Source organism: Talpa occidentalis, unplaced genomic scaffold, assembly GCF_014898055.3.
Source record: "Talpa occidentalis isolate TD23 unplaced genomic scaffold, MPIMG_talOcc4v2.1 talOcc4.593, whole genome shotgun sequence".
NCBI classification, from domain to species: Eukaryota; Metazoa; Chordata; class Mammalia; order Eulipotyphla; family Talpidae; genus Talpa; species Talpa occidentalis.
The window spans coordinates 12,771-29,776 of NW_023604965.1; the positions used below are offsets into that span (position 1 = coordinate 12,771).

The 17,006-nt window shown below is 37.0% G+C and overlaps 1 non-coding gene across 1 annotated transcript; it reads right to left on the reverse strand.

Moving 5' to 3' along the window:
• Window positions 1-16,280: 16,280 nt before the first annotated feature.
• Window positions 16,281-16,442, reverse strand: LOC119260162 (U1 spliceosomal RNA). The gene has a single exon (XR_005128709.1). It is a non-coding gene; the product is annotated as a U1 spliceosomal RNA (small nuclear RNA).
• Window positions 16,443-17,006: the final 564 nt, after the last annotated feature.

The window sequence follows — 17,006 nt, forward strand, 5'->3', positions numbered from 1 at the left end:
CACTAGCAGGGGAATGCATGAGGGTATCATTTTCTCTCCACCCTCACCAACACTGCTAATATTCATTTTTTGATAATAGCCATTCTTTTGGATGAGCAGTGTTATCCCATCATGGTTTTAATTCGTAATCTCCTATTGAAACATAATGTTAAACTTCTTTTTGTGCCTTAATAACTATTCTTGTTTTTTAGTGAAACATGTATTCAGATATTTTACCATTTTTTATAATTTATTTCATTTTAACACCTAGATCAAGTTCAGATACTGCGTCTTAAATAAGAAATTGTATTTGTTTTATTTTTTAATCTAATCAGGTGTTTTCATAATTATTAAACTGTGAGTATATACACAGATAAAATGTTACTCATTGTTCAATGTTGTTCATTGTTCATGGACTCATGAATATGCAGGATCACAGTGATGATGCTTTAAGGACATCTGATGAAAAGTCTACACCAGTTTAGAGTATTATGTAAATTTCAATTATAATCTGCAATTCTCATTTTTTAGCAGCAAAAGAGGTACTATTAAAGTGGTTAATGTTTCTTTAGTCTTAACAATTATTTTTTCCTCATATTGATGAGTTGTAGAATCATCATTTTAGTCTCTTCTCATCTTTTACATTATTGCTTACATTATGGAAAACTGGGCTGCTTTTTTAAAAAATCTGGCAATGTCTAAATTTATTTTAGAGCAAGAACAATATATAGCTGTCATCTGGGACTTTTTAAAACAATCTTAGCTGGGTTGAGAATATAGCATTAAGAGCTCTTTTGTTTTGTCCAAATCAACACAATAAAGTCATCCCCGGTAACACATAAATCTATTTATAATAACACATAAATCTATTTATAAAATATAGACTATTTCCAGTATTTTCCTGTATTTAGTAACACAGGCATATATGTAATAGAAAGTACTGCTGATAGGGCAAGAGAAACCCTGACTTAGGAAGGCCCTAACTAGCCAGATATTAATATTCAAAGATTGGGTAAACAATTTAAGTCAGTAAAGCAGTAATATAGAATTCTTAAGAAACTGAGAATTATGTACTTCATTCTCCATTCTGGTTATTTCATTTATAGCTTTACTATTATCAATCACAGTTGTTTGTCTTATTTCATGGAAGAAATAAAGATTATTTGGAGTAGTACTATGAAGGTACAGGAAACTCCTATCCCAATAACAAATTTTATCCATGGAAAAAACTCAATAAAAATGCAAAAGCTTAAATAAAAGAGTACACTGGATTTCAGACATATTTATCCTAGCATTTTTTAAGAAAACTTACCAAAATTCTTCATAAAACAACAGGCTTTATAAAACATTATACAGTATTGTGTGTACAGAAGCAAATATATATTCAAGTTATTTGTCAAATTATGTGATGTGTTTCTGTCATACCCTTTCATTTCGGGAAAGTAAATAATCATCTGATTTCTTCTTACCTAACCATCTGTTGTTAGCATATTTTCGACAATAGGAGGAGAAACTAATATGCTAAATGTCAATACATTCTCCTTAAATCAGATAGTTTTTGCTATGTTTCAACATTATGGTGTAAGTCTCCCCAAAGTGGGCCTCTTATCATCTTGGTGTGGGAACTGAGTTCATCAAGGCCCTGGGAACCTCAGAAGGTCTATTAATGGTAATCATTACTTAACGAATGCAGATTGTTTGGTCAGTAAAGGCCTTGTAGTTGCTGTCCTTGCCTAAGTCCTCCAGCACCCCCTAATTGAAGAAGTGATCATCAAATCCTAAACTTCTGCCCTTCTACTCCTTCTACTCCTAAAATTCTGCTTCTTCTAATCCAAGAAGCAATCACTGTTCTCACTCTTTTTGTCACTTAGAGGAATGTAGTTGGGTCGGGGTAGGTCTCCTCATTTCTATATTTATCAGTAAACATGTTCTTTCTAAGAATCTCTACTTTCAAAGTAAAGATGCAGTCACCCCCTCCTTGTCTGTCATGTGAATTTTCCCCCTCCCCCTTCTCTGTCCTTGTGCCCCAGATCCCCAAATACAAGATTGCTGGTCTATTCCATATTCTTTAGAATTACAACCAAATGATTTCTCTACATGTATGTGTAGGGCAAGTGAAGAAACAGTTTTTTCAGGCAGCACTTCACTGTGACCTTGCAGCACAGGTGGTTAGTAGATAATACACAGCAGAGATATGGTCCACATGTGGGAAAAGCAGTCACAGCATGCTTAGAGTGGCACATGCTATAAATGTTGCTGCTGCCTGTATCTTGTCCGCTGCTGCTTTCAATAAAGACTTGATCCCCTGCCAGGAGCTTCCTGACCCTTTTATCTCATGAACCCAGGTATGTTTCTGGTTGGTGCTCCACAGTATGTTATTAAATTGATTTTTTTTAAAAAGATTTATTTATTTATGCATATAAGAACTGGGTGTAATCCAGCGGTGCTGGGGGGTGAAAGGATTCACCAGAGAGAGTGGGGAGCAGAACAGGCAGATCTACTGAAATACAGTGCTGAGGGGAGCCGGGGCGAGGCAAGAGAGGCATGCTGCACCACATGGGTTGCTCCCTGCCTGGCTGGGGATTGAAATCATGCTGCAGCGTCTGGTGATAGCTTGATAGTGCTGTCTTTAACCTCTGCACCACCAGGGAGGCCCTATTAAATGGATTTAATAACCGATCCTTTCCTAATCTGTCTGATACTGTTCTAATGACTAGTATAGTCCAGGAAGAACGCAGCAGGGTACAGGATTATTTCTTTTGTACCCCCAAAAACGTCATGTTATTTTGCATTTATGTTAGCACATAGGGGCACTCAGAGACTCCAAACTATTAAGGGATGCATGCTCTAAAAGGCGTTCAATCATCTGCCACACGAAGGAAGCAGACTTTTATTAGCAAAGAGAAGATATTCCTAGTAATAGGTTCCTAATAAAATCTCCAGTTACCCATCCACTTATAGTTAAATGCCCAAACAGGTTCATTCTGAAATGGGATGCTTTGAGGCCTGGAAACTTGCCACAAGACTAAGTTACCTTCTGTGGAGAACTACACTAGACTGGTGAACTGCATGGCAGCACAAACCACAAGTGTGCCCTCCAGGTGAGAATGCAAAGTCACAGGAGGGAAGCTTCCACAGCATCCTGAGGGACTTAGGAGCCTCCAGCTGTTGACTCAAGACAGGTGGTAATTTGGGACGCACAGGGAGCATTACTGCTAGGTCAGGGTAGGAAAGAAGGAGAGAAGTCTTTCTCATTTTCTAAATAAATTGGCATAAGAGTTATAAGATTTCTCTATAAATTCAGAATTAGATAGTTTGCAAATATTTTCTCTCAGAACTTGCCTTGTCTTTTCAATTTCCTAATGATGTATTTTGATCCATTTTAAACTAATCATATGTATGACATAAGGTAAGGATCTAAATTCTCTGTTTTGCATGTGGATATCTAATTGTCCCAGTATTATTTGTTCAAAGCAAACAAACAAACTGTCTTATATTTCAATTGACTTTGTAGCTGGACCCCCTCCATTTTGTATCAAAAAGTCTCCTCTAGATTAAAAATTAAAAATAAGTGGAAGTAAATTTTACCCTTTGTTCTCTCTTCCCTCTACTCCCACTTCAAGATTAACTGTTAACTGTCTCCACCTGCATTCCTGGGAACAAGGAACCTGATACTGTTGAAACCCTAATAAAAGGTTCTGTGCCCCTCAGGGGCTGACAGTGGCATCATAAACAGAAATCTGCTGATTGCTGAGAAAACTCCCTCGTGGGAAAGTCAAACACCTTGACTCATGTTGCCTAAACTGCCCAGCACCTCCTTGGACATGAGGACTTGAAGCCCTTGCTTCCCTCACATTCCTCAACACTTACTTAATCCCAGCACTCCCAGAACTGTGTTTTTGTTTGTTTTTTGGGGGGTGCCTATCCCACCATCAACCTGGATGGGCATCTTGAATAAAGTCCTCAGTGAAAAGACATTTCTCATGTTTCATAGTTCGGCTTTCTTGGTACCACTGAAAGACCTGGTTTGGTCATTTACACCTGACTTTGTGAAAAAGTAAGCATATACTTTTTATATCTTTATACCACTGATTTGTAAGTCTACTCTTAAGCCAATACCACACTAATTTTCAAATTTCTTGGATATTCTTAATTCTTTGCATTTCCAAATAAATTTTAGGATAAGTTTGTCAATTCTAGAAATAAAAAAAAAATCTACGGAGACTAAGAGTTTGTGTTGACTCTATAGATTAATTGGAGAATTACCATCTAGGTTCTATCAAGTCTTCAAGTACATAAACAAGTACATTTTTAATTTATGTGTTTCTACTTCTTTTGTTACATGTATTCTAAAGTGTTTGGCACTTTTTGACACTACTCTGAATATAATTCTGTTCTAATTTTCATTGCTGAATTATTCATTACTAGTATATAGACATGGAATTTGTTTTGTAGGTCACTGGTTTTATAAAATTAAATCATAGTTATTTCACAGAATTTGTATAATGATAAGGAAAAAAAATTCTTTGGAATAATCTCTGCTTCCTACTTTAATATCATTTTTCATCATTCGTAACTCAAAGTCTGCGTGCCCTTGCACTGAACTTTGGCGGGACACTGCAACAATATGATGTGTCTTGCTTAAATTTAACTTAAATCTCAAGTCTATACATTACCTCATCTTATAGACATTTCCTGATATTTCTCTACCTTCCCCACCACTAATCTTTCACTGTAAAATACCTATGCACATGCCATGTGCCTGCACACACACACACAAACACAGAGGTACCTGTAATGTGCACCCAGATTTCTAAAAATAGACATCTGTTATTTCTTTTCTTTATTATATTTTAAACTAAATTATATATATATACATATATATATGTGTGTGTATATATATATATATATATATATATATATAGAGAGAGAGAGAGAGAGAGAGAGAGAGACTGCGTCACCATGTATAGAAAAGCCATTCATCTTCTTCCACAGTAGCAGAACTCCCAAGTTTTCATTAGGCTCATAGCAAAAATCTAAAAATCTATCTCTTAGCCTGTCTTGCAGCTGAGTACAGCAGTGTGACTGTGTCATAGTTAGTAAGTAGGAGTTTATAAGATAGCTCCTGGAGATCTTTCTGGAAAAAAAAAAGGGGGGGGGCATTTTTTTTCTCTTTCCTTTGTTATCTTTTTCTTCTTGTTGTTAGCTAGAACCAGAACTGGTAGCTGAAGCTATCCTGCAGTGACTATCGTAATCAGGTGACCTAGGAAATGGAGGCCCACACAAAGCAAAACAGCAATACAAAAGGAGCTTTGGTCTCTATATAGCAGTCTGGACTCAATATAGCCTACTTCTGGACTTTCCATGAGAAGAATATTCTGCCTGATTTAAGCTACTATTTATTTGAGTCTCTGTTATCTATCACCAAACTTAGTCCAAACAGATACACCCTCACCATACCTTACTGCATCCTCACTGTTGGTATTACCCTCTTATTGCAGGGGCTTAATTTATGCTGATTTGTTGCACAAGGGTAACAAAAATATTTTTGTGGAGGAGATGAACAAACTTCTTGGCATATCAGTTAATCTCATGTTGCACCATACAGTCACCAAAACTATTTCCAGATTTTTAAAACCATAATATTTGAAGTGTCAAATTTGTCCTTAAAATATTTGTGTTTTGGGCCTCCCCTGGTGGCGCAGCGGTTGAGCACTGGGCAGCCTCTGCAGCGCCGGTTCGATCCCCAGCCGCCAGTGAGGGTCCCACATGGCGTGACAGACCTCTCCTGCTGTGCCCACTGCTCCCCTCAGCAGTGTATTTCGTCAGTCTGCCTGTTCTCTTCTCCGCTCTGGCTCTGGTGAATTCTCTCACCCTCCCGTGCTTCTGACTGTACCCAGTACTTGTATAAATAAACAAACAAACAAATAAATAAATAAATAAATCTTTTAAAAAATGATTTTCATGTTTTTAAAATCTAATTCACATTTTATTTATCAGAATATTAAAAATATGAGTTTTGATATAACAGAAAAAAGTGACTACATAAATGATACCATGGATATTTAAGAAAGAGAAGGCTGTAATTGAATACAATAATACATATCACAAAGTCAATATTGTTAGTAATAATGTGTCAGTCATTGAACAATTTGAATCCATATTTGGAAAGCTGAGATTCAGAGAGCTATGGGATGATACAGTTAAACATACCACGGATGCTCATTTCTCTTAAAACCTTGTTATTCAATCCTAATAAGGATGTCTGCATACCAATATCACGCAATATCACATATAGTATGATATTTATTTCTTGATTTTTGTATTTCTAGTTTAAAAACACATTAGTTACAGGCAAGGAAGGCCTCCTACCTCATTAATTTATGTACATTATTAGTCACTAAGCCATAAATCACGTTTGTGCTGGGCATGTTTTGATTTGACAGACGAAGAATCCGGAATTAGGCAAACATAGGTAGAAGCTTCCAACATTATTATCAAATTTAAGTTATATTCACTAAAGAAGCAATATGAGTTTGGTTTGAATTTACAGCTGAAATAGATTAAAACTTGGACATGGGGTTGAACAGAAAAACTTCCCGTATGTCAAGGCTCAACATAATTTTAATACCAAAAAAAACAATCCATGTTTATCTTCAATGTATATAAATTTCAGGAGTAAAACCTATGATCTGTTAAAGTTACAAATAAAAGCTATCTTCTTTCTTCCCCAAAGTTATTCTTTGTCCCTTTATTTCATTATATAACATTTCCCATGAGCGTAGGCCAAGCAAAATGTACATCAAGCACTTATAAATGGTCTTTTTTGAGAAAGTGATTTAAGGACACAGATAAGTAGGTCAGAGCTTATTGTGCAAAAACTGGAAAGAAAAAAAATACAGAAAATTATTAGCTAATAAGCCAACTCTAAGTACCACAAAATAGAAACCTGCTTTTTTTTATGGTCACATTCGAGAAACATTCAAGAATCAGAATTACTTCTGGAGCACAGAATTATTAAATCCCAGATAAGAATATTTAATTAAAAACTAATTTATAATACAGAAAGTAAAATTTAGGGAAAAATAAAATTTTGGGCCTCAGCTCATACCTATCTTTGTCCAGATTTAAATGAAAATGACACTAGGCAGGAAAATAATAGCCAGTTCTGCCTGACTGAGGAGCACCTGCCTCTGACCAACTGTCCACGTATATCAAACCTCATTCACACAGATACTGTTTCCTTTGGAGGCCCCATCAGGACTCTTATTTGAAAATCTCCATTATTAGAGGCATATTTTATATTCCTATGTTTTTCTAATATAAACCACAGGTCTTAATTGCAAGTGACTATACAGAAAATAAATGAAGAAAACCGGACAGAGTTAAAATAACTTATTAAAATTAAGAAATGCTCTTTGGTACTGGATGATGATTCCACCAGAAAAGCAAGGGAGAGGACTGGGGTAATCAGACAACCCTAGCAGTTTCACTATAGTCTTATATACTGTGTCTAAATGCTTTCTGAGGAAAGGATAGTGCATGATACACTCCTGGACATAAATGCCCAAGTGTAATTTGTGCCAGCAAAGATATAAGTATGGTTTTTCATATGTTCTGAAATCCTCTGGGAAACAAAGGGTGGCTTGCTCTTCTGAGAATTCCAGCCAGCTTGGGCAAATCAGAATTATCACGGTCTTTGCACATATCCTGAAATTAAAAAGTCTTCCTGCAGAAGCCAAGAAGTCCATAAGTAAAGACAGTCCATGGGACTAAGCCTGGCAGCTGAGGGACAATTCACTTCCCCTGCTCATCCCTTGGGCCCTCACATGCACTGCGAGAAAACACAGCGCAGCATGTAAAGCGTGACAGAGATGGAGGGGTGCTGTCGGACCAGGAGCTATCTGCAGCCTGCCAACCTAAACCTACACGATCTTATATAATCTGTCCCTCTTCCTCTCTCTCATTTGCACATGTGCTTTTAGCGATATAGGGAGTAGAAGCAGAAAGAAACTGAAGCAGGAGTGGCTACAACTGCTGCCTGAAAATACTATGATCATGTGCAGGTAGGTCTTGGTGACTATCATGTGGTTTGCTTTCAGCAAACCATATGGGACCAGCAACTTTGTACCATCAAAACACCTTAAGGACAACTTTACTATGTATACTTCCTGTTGCCCCAAGAATGTATTTATTTATTTATTTATTTATTTTAGATTTTTATGTATGTATATATTTGTTTGTTTGTTTGTTTGTTTATTTATACAAGCACTGGGTACAGTCACAAGTGCTGGAGGGTGAGGGAATTCACCAGAGCCAGAGCGGGGAACAGAACAGGCAGACTGACGAAATACATTGCTGAGGGAAGCAGCAGGCGTGGCAGGAGAGGTCTGTCATGCCATGCGGGACCCTCACCAGTGGCCAGGATCGAACCAGTGCTGCAGAGGCTGCGGGCAGCTTCGCAGCCCAGTGTTCAACCGCTGCGCCACCAGAGGAGGCCCGCCCCAAGAATTTAAATAAATTTACTAACCCTCATTTAACTCATTCCACTATAATCTATTGACTGTCCCACAAGGAAACAGAATTAACAAAGAAAATTAAGAATTTTATGAAATAAATATAGGTGTAACATACAGAAATGTTAAAGGTGGAAAACAGAGAGATGAGACACTAAAAGTATGATGAGTTTTTGAGATGTGTAATAGAACATTTCTAATTGCCCATATTCGACTGTCCACTTAGCATCCGAAAAGCTCTTAGACTCATTTATAATCCTCATTGCCACTATATTGACTCCATGTCATTAACCTCTCTTGTTCTAATCTAGATGACAGCATCTTTTAATTGACCTCCTTGTCTCCAATGTGAACTCATCCAAGATGTTCTCCATCCAACATGCAGAATGACCTTTATAAATTAAAATTCTAATTGTGTCTCTCCTCCATCTAAAATCCTTCAGTATCTTCTTCTGACAGCCTTCCAGGAGAAAGCACAAAAATTCCAAACTTTTAGTGTCTTTTTCACATCCCTATATAAACTGACTTTTTAAAAAAAGATTTATTTTTATTTATTTATGCATACAAGAACAGGGGTACAGGCCAAAGATGCAGGGGTTGAGAGGATTCTCCAGAGACAGAGTAGGGAACAGAACAGAAAGACTGACTGAAATACACTACTAAAGGGCAAGACAGGAGAGGTCGGCTGCGCCATATGGGTTAGCTCCCTGCCTGGGGATTGTACTCATACTGCAGGGGCTGCTGATAGCTTGATAGTGCTGAGACTTAACCCCTTGTGCCACCGGGGAGGTCCTAAACTGATTTTTTTTCTGCTCCAGACAAATGAACTATTTGTATTACCCAAATATGCCAGATCTTGGATGTCTCCATTTCCTTCCACTAGTCACTCTTTTTGCCAAGTACGAACTGTCCTTGTTCTTAGTGAAGATCAGTCATTCTCAAGGGATAGCCGCAGTATCAACAAGGGGAGATTTCACCCAGACCTTCTAAATCAGAAATGGGATCAAGAAACTGAAAACATGAATACTGTACATCTCATATACCTGTGTTTATCACACTTATGTTAGAGAAGACAAAAAATATAAAGTGCTAGAAGAAAAAAGAAAAAAAATCTTAAAAACATTACTACCATATTTAGCACACATGTGGCAGGAGTGAAGAGCATTAGGTTGCTTTTTCAGGATAAAACAGAAGTGGCTGTTTTAGAGTCAATGAATAATTAGCAGGGCCCACGGCCCTAGGAGTCCAATAAACATTATGGAAACCAGTTCTGCACCTCAACTGTCCTAGGAGGTCAAATGCTCCATTCTCACCATTTCACAGAAGATGAACATGAGATCCAACAAGTAGAAATGGTTTGCTCAGTATCAAACATGGGGTCAGGGGAAAATTGAAATTGGAGTGTTACGGGAAAAATGCTGCATGAAAAACAGCTGAGACTGGATGGACAGCAAAGTTGCATGATAAGCATGAAAGTGCCGCACTTAATCTTTCAGTGACTTGATGTTGTGGTTTAATCACCCTGCCACCAGAAGTGACACCCTGTGTGGGGTATATGATTCTAACCATCTAGCTCAAGTAAATGATAAGCAGGATGGAGCTAGAGAGTTTGTTCTTTAAACACGGTGTCAATATGTACATATGAGTGTGCAAACACTATTTGTAAGAAAATGATGCATATCAGCTTCAAAGAGGATGCTGTTTCTAAGGTAGTAAGGATATGAAAGAGTAGATCTCAGAAATTTGTCCACTAAATGTGCATTTAATTTTAAAGATAACAAATAAAGATTTATAGACAATGCATGACTATATATCCTATGTTCAGGAATTTTACACATGATTATATAAATATATACATAATATAAACATATATTATATATAAACTATATATTATATATGGGGAGAGAGAGAACATTAGGACTTTACAGGTATACTTGCGATTGTGCTTTATCATGCTTTGGTTTGTGGCAATGCCATGGTGAACAAATCCATCAGAGACATTTTTCCAATAACAGGCTCCAGTAATGTGCTCGTTTTTCCAATAACATGCTTATTTAATTAGGGTACGTATAATACTTTTTGACATTATGCTATTGTGCACTTAACATATTATATCATAGTGTAGCCATAATTTTTATATGCACTAGAAACCAAAAAATCTGTAACTTACTTAATTGAGATGTTTTCTTTATGGCAATGCTCTGGAACTGAACCGATAACATCTGTGAAGTGTTCATATATTCAACACAGATCTATACTTAGGAATAGAATTATAACATCAAACATATAGTAAAATTGTTACAAGACAGTGCTACTTAAAACATTAAGCTATGATCTTTTATAACATTATTTTAAGTTACAACATGAAAAATAAAGGAAGTGCTATTACTTGGGGATAAATATTAATGTAAACAAATCACTTCTCTGCTTCCTGAACTACCTCAACTCCCTTAAACAGGACAACTCCTTTTGGCTTCTTGGGCTTCAGGGAACCTGACATCAAAATGCCAACATTTCTTCATTTACTTCACAGGTAGTAAATGTGCCATCCTCAGGAGGTCAGAACTAATTAAGAAGAAGATCTCAGCTCCCCAGCACTCAGCCTCCCAGCACTCCCAATCAGCTACAATCATCTGTCTGCTTCCCTCCAGATCCTCTGCATCTCTTAGGAAAAATGCATTTCCTAACAGGAGAAGCTTCACACTTGATAAACCAAGTAAAAGAAACAGCCCTTCTCTGACATGTGGCCACATCTAGCCTCCTGATTCTAAGCATTGTTTTATTTTCTATTAGCAATGCCTTAGAAAATAAGGTTGGCTCAGTATTTCTTGAGGTATAAATTATTCAGAGTTGTTTTCAAAATTTATCTCAACATTCCATGAATGGGAAGAGTGCATGTCTATGGAGTTGCCCCCTTTCAAAGTGGGGCTGCTTTGCCTTTCTCTACTGTCTCCTGAGAGTTCTCAGCAACCTTGTGGAAGAGCCAGATGTCCCAAAAGTACCTTTGGGAGTTTGGTGATCTTAAAGAACTTCCTTCGCTCTTCAAGGGTGTATAAGCCATATAAGATCTTTACATCCCACCTTTATGAACAATGACTCAGATCCTGGAGTCAATGTATGCATGTTCCACACATGTTAATAGAATACCAGACCTCTATTTTCTATGTTTCTAAGAAGCCTATTTGTTTATGTGGTTACTGCCAGAAAAGCAGCAATCAAGGAAGAATTAATGTATTTTATTTTCTCACTAGTAATGACATGCTTTCTTTCTGAAATTTATTTTCTAAACATTTGTGATTTCTTTTATTTCTCTTGATTCCCTTTTGTGCCTTTTGTTTACTTCTCTCCCACACCTCTTCCTCAACCCAACCATGATTTCTATCTTTATCCTACTGAAGGTGACATAATCAGATACTTACACCTGGCATTTAAACTGGAGAAGCAGAGCTGATGAGCCTCATCTTAATTATTTGGGAAATTTAATTAAAATGTAGCTCCATATTGGGCCTCCCTGGTGGTGCAAGGGGTTAAGACGCAACCTATGAAACTAACTGCAGCCTCTGAAGCATGAGTTCCATCCCCAGCCAGGGAGATACCCACATGGCACAGCAGACCTCTCCTGACTTGCCCGCTGCTCCCCTCAGCAGTGTATTTCAGTCAATCTGCCTGTTCTGTTTCCCACTCTGTCTCTGGTGAATCATCTCACCCACCCCCCACACCTCTGGCCTGTACCCAGTTCTTATATGCAAACAAATAAATCTTTAAAAAATAAAGTTCTATCCTTATACACCCTCTCCTTTCATAGTCAATAAGTCACCAAGCACCAGGGATTCTTCCTTGTAAGAGTTCATAGGTAATAAATTGTTATTTTAAGTGCAATTGGAAATCAGTTTGTTTTTTTTAGCAGGAAGATGACATAATTAACTTTTGAAAGATCACTCTGGCTTTTAGGGGTTACAAGAATGGAAACATACGGACCAGCTGGGAGATTAATACAATTATTTCACAGTCAGAACTAGAAGAGAAAGTAATAGATTTGGATCTATTTTGTGAGGTGTCAAAATGACTATAGTTAATGGTTTAGAATGAAGAGAATGGGGATGGAGAGAAAAAGGGATAAATCACTGAATCTATTTAGTTTCTATCTTGGGCAACACCTGTTAGAATTGCTCTTGAATATAAATAGGGAACAAAGACAGAGGAGAAGGAGAGGAAATCAAGAGTTCTGTTTTGGTTCCCTTCTGATCTAGACATCCATTAAATATTCAAATAGAAATGAATAAGGATAGTCACTTTTTTTTTTTTTGTGGAAGGCAAGAATCTGAAAACAATAAAATTGGAGCATCCAGCAAAGATATTTTTTATTATAAGAAGTGACTCTTGATTCTGTTTGGAGGCAACACATTTTATTACTGAGAGAATTTTTATTTTCCCAGAGGATCATAAAATATGCAAATACTCAGCAGAAATCTTTCTGGATGCAGAGGTGGTAGAAGACAAAAATAATGAAACATGATACCGTAAAAGAGCTACTTTGTGTTGGGTAGATTTTGTGTCTGCAGATTGTATCTCTTAAAACAAACTTTTGTTTCCAAGTATGGAATTAGACTGACCTATACAACTGTGTATGTTATTTTTTCCTAAGAAATGGTGTCTTTGGTGATGGACTTTGGTTGAAGATAGCGTGGAATATCTATCTTCAACCAAATAGGAATTGATATTCCAAACAATAGCAGGAAGGATATGTAAGCCACAGAGTCTACTTGAAGGTGAGACATAACTGTAAACAGGAATGGAACCTGGTTCAATTTAGTCTACCTGTATTTTTCTAATTGTGTGTATTTCTAGAAAATAACTCAGCATTGAAAAAAATGTACTGTTGCTTCACTATGTGATTTAGCATAATGGTGATTGAAATCCTGGGACTACATGTACTGGTACTGTAAGTAGAAGATGAAATTTCTTCTGAAGGAGATAATTTCACTGTCATATTCCAATGAAGAGATTCATTCCAGTATTGATACACTTTAGGAAAGCATGTATTAAACTACAACAAATAGAGAAAAGATGTTCCTCTTGCTTAGAGACCTAGAGGAGAGGTATGGCTCTAGCCATTATTGGGGGAATATCTGCATGTAAACAATCCGCTAGCAGTAAATATATCGACTTCTGCAACATGGCAGTAGAGCAGAATCTAAAGGTTCTGGCCATGTCAATGGTCATATCTAGTAGACATTATATTAATAAATGGTTCTTTTTTTAAGATTTATTTATTTATTTATACAAGCACTGGTACAGTCAGAAGCGCGGGAGGGTGAGAGAATTCACCAGAGCCACAGCGGGGAGCAGAGCAGGCAGAGGGACCGAAGTACACTGCTGAGGGGAGCAGCAGGCAGCAGGAGAGGTCTGCGGGACATGTGGGACCCTCCTCCGGTGGCTTGGGAGCAGCTGGGGATCGAACCAGCGCTGCAGAGGCTGCGGACAGCTTCGCAACCCAGCACTCAACCACTGTGCCACCAGGAGGCCCAATAAATGGTTTTTTTTGTGTTGTTTTCTTCTGTTATCACTAACATATTATGGAATTATGTAGTTGTAATAATAGACCAAAGCATCATCAATCATTTCTTTGAAAGAGATGGTCACATGTTGTTGTTCTTACCAGAAGTGCCAGGACAGGAAGCCCAGGATGAGGCCTTGTAATAGCTTTCTTGACATAACACAATCATTTTAGTGGTGTGTGGGACCATGAAAAATAGCCTTAAATTCAATTTAACTAGCATTAACCTAGGTTCCTTTTCCTAATTGAAACAAAACAAAAACAAAACAAAAAACGAAAGGTTGGGGGCAGATGGCAATGACAGATTTCCTAATTATCTTTAGAAAGCTTAATGAGAAAATAATTTTAAAATCGTAGTTTTGGGGATGAAATGCAAAAAGAATGCCTTGTATCAATGTATTTGTTTTATAGGCTCAACATATAAATTCTGGATTCATGTTCCATATGCATGTTGCATGAATGTGTATTCTACAATAATGACTACTATGAACTCTCAACATTGTCAAATTGAGAGATAATGTCAATCAAGTCTCTGTATTCTCAAAATTTTCATCTACTTGTTCTCTCAGTGACTGGAAAGTAATTTCAAAAAGTTTGGTCTTTGTCCTTTATTTTCCAAAAATTTTTCTTTATATATATTAAAGTTATTTTGTAAGGTGCATTAACAATAAAAATCATTATGAATCATAAGATTGACCTTTTAATCATTATCTTACTTATTTATTCATGGTAACTCTCCTGTCTTGAAATCTACTTTGATATTTATATAACTAAGCAAGTTTTCCATTTATAATGGGTTTCCAGTGATATACTTTTTGGTCCACTTACTTTTAATTGATTTGTATCTTTATATTTAAAATACATATATGTAGATATAAAATGGTTGATTCTTGCTTTTTTTAATTGTCAAAGAATTTTTGCTCTTTTAGATAAAGTATTTAAAATCTCTAGTCCATTTACAATTATGTAAATAATGATATAGTTATATTTCAGTACCATCTACTATCTTTTAATTTGGTTCCTCTTGCCTTTCTTTCATTCTCACTCATTCCATATAGTCTAATGTATTCCTATCTCCTCTCATGAATTCCACCCAAGGTTGATTGAAATATAATTGATATATAATATTGTGTAAATTTAAGATGTACAATGTAATTATTTGGCACACATATTATAATACAAAATGATTACCACATTAGGGTCACATATATCATTTCACATAAATACCTTGTGTTTGTGTGGTGAGAATATTTAAGACCTATTTTCTCAGAAACTTTTTAAGTATATAATAAATGGTAAATACTTACCCTACTTTAGCATCGGCATTATACATTGTTTCCATTTCTAATAGGGCCCTAGAATGGTGCATTAAGAAGGATAGAGGTTATTCTTTTTTAAAAAAGATTATTTATTTATGCATACAAGAACTGGGATACAGGCCAGAGATGCAGGGGGGTAAGAGGATTCACCAGAGACAGAGTGGGGAAAAGAACAGGCAGACTGACTGAAATACACTGCTGAGAGGAGCAGTGGGTGAGACAGGAGAGGTATGCCTCACAATGTGGGTTGCTCCCTGGAGGGCTGGGGATCAAACTCATGCTGCAGAGGCTGTGGTTTGCTTCATAGTGCAGTGCTTAACCCTTGCGCCATCAGGCCTCAGGATAGAGGTTATTCTGCATGGACCTTGGAGCAGAGAAGATTGGGTCTGCTATGGCGGCTGAAGCATACTGCCTATCTTATCCTCAGGATTACTGTCTTGAGGATCAGCAGTACTACTCATTCTCTGAAATTATAACTTTCCAGACACTTAGAAGTAAAAATCCCAAATCAAATAAAGGCCGGGAGCAGAAATCTAGTGATTTTCTTTCTAGTCTGAGCATCAAGTAGGATTTTACCTGTTCTTCTATCTGATTTTATGCAACTTAACTCCAGAATCCTAAAAACAAACAATATTATTACTAATAACTCTGAGTGAGAACCACGGTCATTTACTAGGCATGTAACACAAATTAGTAAGATATAAGCAGTAGATTCTAGTAAGTCTCTACATTTCTTCTCACTCATAGATAGGTGAGAAAGGAAACTCAGTATGGCCAGGAGAGTGGCTTTGATCTGATTTGAATCTCCCTGTTATGAGTTTGTGTTCTACATAGTTCAATGTGAACCTGACATCATTACTTCATGCCTTGTGAAGGCTCCCTTCTTGCTATAATCTTTTTTTTTTTTCCAGGGGAGAGCGCGAATGCAGTCCCCACTACCACAAATTATACAGTCGAGTTTCCCACATGTGGGCAAATCGCAGGGAGCAGCACATCCGGAGTGCAGTGGGCAAGCCTCGCCCTAAGAGAACCACCTTCATGATCGTGGTGTCTCCCCTGCCAGGTAAGTATTCTTGCTATAATCTTTAAGACATGAACATCCTTTTGAGCATTCTAATAGTAGAAAAGAGGGTTTAAATTCCATTCAACAAAAATCACTTTCTTTTTGTAGGAAATGAAAATGGATCTCTCATTGCGCAAGCAGCACAGATGAAAAATCACTCCCTTTGTTCCTCTAACAAATAGCACCTGTCAATATAATTGACATTTGATAACTTTATGCTTACTATTGAGTCAGTTATATACATTGGCCAAAGTAGATGTTTCCTCTCTTTATAATTCTGTTTCATGGCACATGAGGTTCACAACAATAATGTGGGGTGTATAGATATTGAAAATTTCCCCTAGGGTTTCTGGATCTATGGTCCTTCCCCTTGCACATTATAAAACTAATGATTTTGAGGTTAGAAGTGTAAAAGCTACCTCTTCGGTCTGTCAAGAAGTCAAAAAAGATGGCAGTCAGAGATAAAGCCGATTTTACAAACAAGGTTGAAAGTATCCCATGTTGTAAAAACATGGAGGCAAGAACTAAAGCAGAGGTCACGGTTTTTGGCGATTAATGGGTATTGTTAAGAA